The 5,886-nt window shown below is 36.3% G+C and overlaps 1 protein-coding gene and 1 long non-coding RNA gene across 2 annotated transcripts in view; one reads left to right on the top strand and one right to left on the bottom strand.

The window, feature by feature from the left end:
- The window catches only part of LOC128247830 (uncharacterized), a 58,190-nt gene extending 53,929 nt beyond the window's left edge, over nucleotides 1-4,261 (bottom strand). The window contains exon 1 of the long non-coding RNA XR_008264151.1: nucleotides 4,102-4,261. This is a non-coding gene — a long non-coding RNA (uncharacterized LOC128247830). The remainder of the gene's footprint in view (nucleotides 1-4,101) is intronic.
- LOC106882259 (F-box/LRR-repeat protein 16) overlaps nucleotides 1-5,886 on the top strand; it is a 204,342-nt gene that overhangs the window by 174,972 nt on the left and 23,484 nt on the right. The gene's annotated exons all lie outside the window — the stretch shown is intronic.

The following is a 5,886-nucleotide window of genomic DNA, read 5'->3' as shown; positions in this document are numbered from 1 at the left end:
TATATATATATATATATATACACATACACACACACATATATATATATATACACACGACAGGCTTCTTTCAGTTTCCATCTATCAAAACCACTTACATGACTTTGATTGGCCTGAGGCTATAGTAGAAGACACTTGCCTGAGGTGCTATGCTGTGGGACTGAACCTGGAATTATGTGGTTGAGAAGCAAGCTTCTTACCACACAGTCACACCTGCGACTATGTCTATATGCTCCAAATGTCTTGCTTTGGAATGGGTTTTGTTATGTTGTATCTGAGGTTACTTCAGTGTTTCATTAGTATATTGTTGCAGAATATATGAGTTGCGTTATTTCATTGGGTGATAATTGTCTGGAGTATGTGTTTATGTGTTATGTTATGTATTTAAGTCGCAGATGGTGGTTTTATAGAATATATGTTATATAGGTTGCATTGTATTATTGGGTGTCAATTGTGTAAAAAAACGTGCTGAGTAACTTTATTGGTCGGGTATAAAATGTGTTATATTATTGGGTGTTGATTAAGTAAAATTCATATTGTGCATTGAGTTACTTGTTGGGTAGCAATTGTGTTATTGTTTCTATAAAGAAAGAATTGTTATTGCTATTGTTGTTGTTGTTGCTGCTGCTATTATTATTATATCTGCAATATAAAATGGCAAGATAAGATATCAAATACCAAATATTTTTTTTAAATGTGATATCTCCAGTATTGAAAGCATGCTGTTGAAAATTCAGAGCAGATGGGTAAGACATGTTGTTTGAATGCAAGGAGATTGCATTCTGAAAACTGTTTTGTATAGCCAACAAGTAGAGGGATTCTACATTAAAAGAGGACCCCTGCTAAGGTATAGGGATTAGTTGAAGCAATCACTAACATCCCTACAGCTTCATTTAATGTCTTGTGGAAAATTACCGTCTAGGTTGGTCTGAATGGTGTAAAATATGTCATGATGCATCTAAATAATTTGAGTTGAAGAAAAAGAACAATAAAAGAATTATATCTTGCAATCAGTAGACACATTTGTCCAATCCCAGGCAAAATCAGAACCATTGTCCCCATTGTGACTCCATAACACTGTGACTCTAATTACATTCATGCATCCATTGCAAATAGATGCAGCTTCTTTTCTTTAATCCATTTCTTTTTTTACTATTTTTTTTAATCCTTTCCTTTAAACACTCATACATCGAAATCAACAGGAGTGGCCATCATTGTCATTGTTGTTGTTGGTGTTGCTGTTGCTGCAGTACAATCATTAACCTATCAGACCAAATGTTTCACAATATTTCTTTTGTATTCAAATTCTACCAATGGCCAACTTGGCATTTTATGTTTTTTCAGGGTTGATAAAATAAAGTATCAGTTGAACACTGGCATCGATGTAATCAATTTGCTCTTCTTCTAAAACTGTTGGCCTTGTGCTCAAATTTGAAACCGTTGTTGTTGTTAACATATCAGACAAAATGTTTCAAAAAATTTCTAATTTTTTGTGTTCTGAGTTCAAAGTTCTGCCAAGGTCAACTTTGCCTTTTATCCTTCTTGAAGGTTGATAAAGTAAATACCTGTTGAGTGTCGGAGTCGATATAATAAACTTAACCCTTTCCCTTCAACTGCTGGCCTTGCATCAAAATTTGAAGCCATCGTTAACATCATCATAATTATTGTTACTATTGTTGGCAGAACCATTAGAATGCTGTGCAAAATGCTTAGCGATATTTCGTCTGCCACTACATTCTGAGTTCAAATTCCATCAAAGTCAGTTTCGTTTTTCATTTTTTCAGGGTTGATAAATTAGGTACCAGTTGAGCACTGGGATTAATATAATCGACTTACCCCCTCCCCTAAATATCAGGCCTTGTACTTATAGTAGAAAGGATTATTATTATTATGTTGCTTTTTTTTCTTCTTTCTTCAAATTTTCTTCCATTTCTCGCCGAGTGTTTTCCGTACACCTAGGGCAGAGAAGTTCATTGTATGCATTCCCAGTTTACACATGCAAATTCACAGGTAAAATATGTATTTAAAAAAAATTAATAAATAAATAAATTCATGAATGGATGTTGTTTTCACAGCGATAATGCTCTTCTCAGTACATGAGTTGTTCCAGTTAACATGATTTTTTGCACTTCCTGTAGGGATGGTAATCCTGGTGTCATTTTCAAATAGGTTTCAGTACCTTTTTTTTATCATTCCTAGAGATCCTACAATCACTGGTACGGTAGTTGCCTAGAGGTGCCACATTTTTCAATTTCTATTAGCAAGTCTTTATATTTACTGATCTTGTCAAATTCTTTTGCCGCTATATTATGATCGCAACGAATATTCACGTCAATTGATAAACACATCTTCTTTATCTGATCTTTTATAATAATATCCGGTTTATTAGCTTTTATAGTTTTGTCAGTATGTACGGGGAAGTCCCAGAGAATTATTATTGTTATTATTATTATTATTATTATTATTATTATTATTATTATTATTATTATTTAAGACAGCAGTCTGCCAGAATTGATAATATGTGGGAACAAAATGCTTAGCAGCAATTCTCTCAGTGCCTTATGTTCTGAGTTCAAATTCCACCAAGGTTGACTTTGCTTTTCATCCTTTCAGGGTTGATAAAATAAGTACCAGTTGAGCACTGGGATTCATATGATCAACTAGCCCCTTCCCCCAAAATTTCAGGCCTTATACCTATGGGGAGCTGACAGAAAAGACAGCAAGTTGGCAGAGTTATTCGCAAACCAGGTGAAATGCTCAGCAGTATTTTGTCAGCTGCTATGTTCTGAGTTCAAATTCCGCTGAGGTCAACTTTGCCTTTCGTCCTTTCGGGGTCGATGAAATAAGTACCACTTATGCACTGGAGTTTATGTAATCAACTAGCTCAACCCCAAAATTTCAGGCTTTGTATCTATAGTAGAAAGAATTATTATTTTTTATGTCCTTTTATATTCTAATTGACAACTTTTACTTGCAATGTCTGTATGTTCCTAAAGAGAAAACTCTTATGTCTGTTTTTGTTTTTTTTTTTGTTTTGTTTTTGTTTTCTGCATGTGTACTCTACAAAGCTTAAAGTGCAGTTAAATGAGGACCCAAAAGACAATTAACAAAGGTGATTACCTGAAATGTGGTACATGCAAATCTAGAAACCCAGTTTTCAGTGATGCAGCGATAGTAATTAGAGACTGTCAAATCTTTCTGTATTATGTTTATAATAGATTTAGCAGAAGAGGAAAACATTCCCCATTATTAACTTGTTTATTATATTCATCAATAGATCTGTTGTTGTAAACAGCCAGGACTATTTCTCTAGACAGTAAATATAACTAACTGCTGATTTTCAACACTACACTACTACACATGCACATCTCTCTCTCTCTCTCTCTCTCTCTCTCTCTCACACACACACACACACAGACACACACACACACACACTTACGCACGACCACATAAACATATAATAGATTTCACATCATACAATTCTCACACAGAACCTGGTGGCATATATATAGTCAGACATCTGCACAGATATATATGTACACATGCACACACATACACTCATATACATAGGTACACAGCTACCACTGACATATATACATTGAGACAGACACTATGATGTGCACAACACACACACACAAATATAAATATATGCACCCATGCATCTATCATAAGCACAACACACAAACACACACACTTATGTATACGTACATTCATACATACAAACAGATAAGTATATGTTCACACTGAAACACAATCACACACCCACATATATACATACCCACACACATATCCATATATGTATACACATCACATGTATATGCATAGACATACAAACTCATGCGCACACAGGCAGGTGTCTGCAATTCACATACATAAACTGAAACAAATACACGCCAAGAGACATCCACATGCAGACATTATGCATACATATAACGCATACTTACCTGTACATCTTGTACACTAACACACACACTAGCATCACAAAGACAAGCATCTTCCAGACACTCTTACACATATACACACATTTATATGCCCACACAAAGACAAAGGTCTACCATGAACACACACAGTCATACACACGCTTACACACACAAATGTACTTACCTGCTCATGTTCTTTTATTTCTTGTGTGTATTGGCCTATAATAGTTTAAATGGAACATTAATGGCACCAAGGTTACCAGTCTCAGAGGGACTCTCTTCCTCCAGACTTAACATGTGAAAAAGCAAAAAATAACTATCATGCATATGATCTTGTACATGAGCTCACACACATACACTGAGATAGACCTCTATCATTGATAACACACACACCACACACAAACATACACACACACACACACACATACACACATCTAATATATATGCTCATTATTATTATATAGCATGCCTTGGGCATAAAAATCTAGTGAAGACCTCCCCCCACTCTCTGGTTTAACCACACCCAATTACTGCCTACAAGGTAACTCATCTTGGTCACAAATACAAGATTGTTACAGTCCAGTGAGGGAATTATTCTTTTGTTTTATTTTTGCCTCGTCATTGACTTCATAAAAGTTATTTACCCACTAATACTGCATAAATGCCACCCCCTCATGATCTTTCTGCATGTCAGCTGAATCAATGGGTGGTAAGCTACCCCTAATTAACAACAGTCAATTAGAGGTAGCTCCCCCCCCCCCCCGCTCGAAAGTAATAATTTTCCTCAGAGCTTTTTAAGTAATTCCATACTAGACCAGTTACAACCCACGTTAATAATGATTGTACTATGCATCTCTCACCAAGGCGGAGACAGTAAGTATGCTACTAGTGACCTGTTAGGTGAGATCCTTAAGAGAGTCTTATGATTACTACTTGGAAGATAAGAAAATTAATCAGAATGGAGAAACTAAAGGAATTTACTGGTTCTTCCTCAGGCTCTGTGTTACCAGATGGAAGAACAGCGGAGGAACACAGACTGAAGAAGGATGTGTATTATAGAGAAGTCATGAAAATGATAAAGGGTTTCAGGTCAACAAACTACCAAGAACACTATACTAAGAAGACACATAGGAGTCATGACTTATATGGGACAAGCTTCCTTAGAGTGTTAGAAACTAACAGATCAAAATACTTGCATGATAGGAGTTCTTTGTCTGAAGATTTCTCTCTCAGTTTGTTCACTTCATGTGTTTCTACTTACCTACTAGGATGCCAACCAGTGTCAAGTAAGCTCATGACCAACTGCCTGGAGGTAAAGCCTTTCAGCATCATAGGCACATGTATATGCCCCAACAACAAAAATTGATGATGGACACTGAAGAATTCTATAATGAACTTCAACATGTCATCAACAAGATAGACATTAAAGATTTACTAATCATACAAGGTGATAGACTACCAAGGAGGAGAGAGATACGCAAGGTGTCTTTTACCACTTTGATAGTGGCACTAACTTCTGCAAAGATCCCTGGTTTGTCAAGGTGGTGGTTGATGGGCATTTCCCAAAATTTCTCCACAACTGTTGAATCTACCAGGGTACGCCTACATTGTAATTGGCCCACAAATGGCTTCAAGAACCCCAGCTGACTTACCCTGGAACTGCAGAGCACTTAGCTACCATTTATGGCTGCGGGTACATCTAAAGGAAATCTTCATTGAAGAGAGGCTGTGTTTTGGTAGAGAAAACTTGTACACAGGGTTGCTTCCTAGTTCACCATTTGGACTAACCAGTCACAGCTATAAGTAAGTGTATTGCAAGTACTGTTGCATTAGGTACACCACATCACCCTCTGTGTGATGTGGTGTGCACCACACACACACACTCATACACTAAATACAAATGCATATATATATATTCAAAATGCTGGTGTTTTAATGGTGGCAGCTGATGAAGGATATGTTCTCTATG

The sequence above is a fragment of the Octopus bimaculoides genome, chromosome 5, assembly GCF_001194135.2.
Source record: "Octopus bimaculoides isolate UCB-OBI-ISO-001 chromosome 5, ASM119413v2, whole genome shotgun sequence".
NCBI classification, from domain to species: domain Eukaryota; kingdom Metazoa; phylum Mollusca; class Cephalopoda; order Octopoda; family Octopodidae; genus Octopus; species Octopus bimaculoides.
This window is presented reverse-complemented; position numbering and strand designations above follow the sequence as displayed.